Here is a 620-nt window from a genome sequence, read left to right on the forward strand (position 1 = left end):
TAGAGAGAGGGGGTCACTTTCCACTGCCAAGGATTACACTGGGAGAGCTGGAGTAAAAGAGGGAGAGGAAAAGAGAAGGGGGTTAAGGGAAGTCGGAGCCAGGAGGAGGAGTTTATCCACAAACGCCAAAGAATCATGGGTAGGAAGGAGGGATCCAGAGTTGGTAGAGGATAGATGGAGGCTTTAGGGGGGTTAAAACTCATTCTCTGGGTTTGCTAGAATGGGGGACAACAGAGAGTTTGCTGTTAAAGGTGGGGTGATTCGCTGCTCTCTCTGGGCAGGCCTGTGGAATGTCAGTAGCAGCCAGAACAGTTCAGCCTGTGCCAAAGCCTCCACTCTGCCCTCTTATCAAACTGAGAAACTGGATCCCTGGAGTAGCTGCCCTCAATAGCTTTACAGTGTAGCCTGAGACCACTCGGGTCCACAGAGCAGAGACACATATTAGGAGGATCGCCTTACATGTAAACGGGTAGCGCATGACAGAGCAGTTATAGTCCTGTGTTTGCTCACTGGAAAGCCATTCAAACTGCAGCCCTAATGCTATTTGTAGCCCTGAAAGAGCATGAGTGTTTTTGATGAGTAAACGCAAGTCAGTTCTCTTAAAAACAGCAAGTGGTGAA

General features: G+C 49.2%; 1 protein-coding gene across 1 annotated transcript in view; it reads left to right on the forward strand.

Annotated features, from left to right (window-relative positions):
* Window positions 1-620, forward strand: part of nfixa (nuclear factor I/Xa) — a 24,402-nt gene that overhangs the window by 18,275 nt on the left and 5,507 nt on the right. The gene's annotated exons all lie outside the window — the stretch shown is intronic.

The sequence above is a fragment of the Morone saxatilis genome, unplaced genomic scaffold (genome assembly GCF_004916995.1).
Source record: "Morone saxatilis isolate NCDOM2014 unplaced genomic scaffold, NCSU_SB_2.0 Contig17, whole genome shotgun sequence".
Classification (NCBI taxonomy): domain Eukaryota; kingdom Metazoa; phylum Chordata; class Actinopteri; family Moronidae; genus Morone; species Morone saxatilis.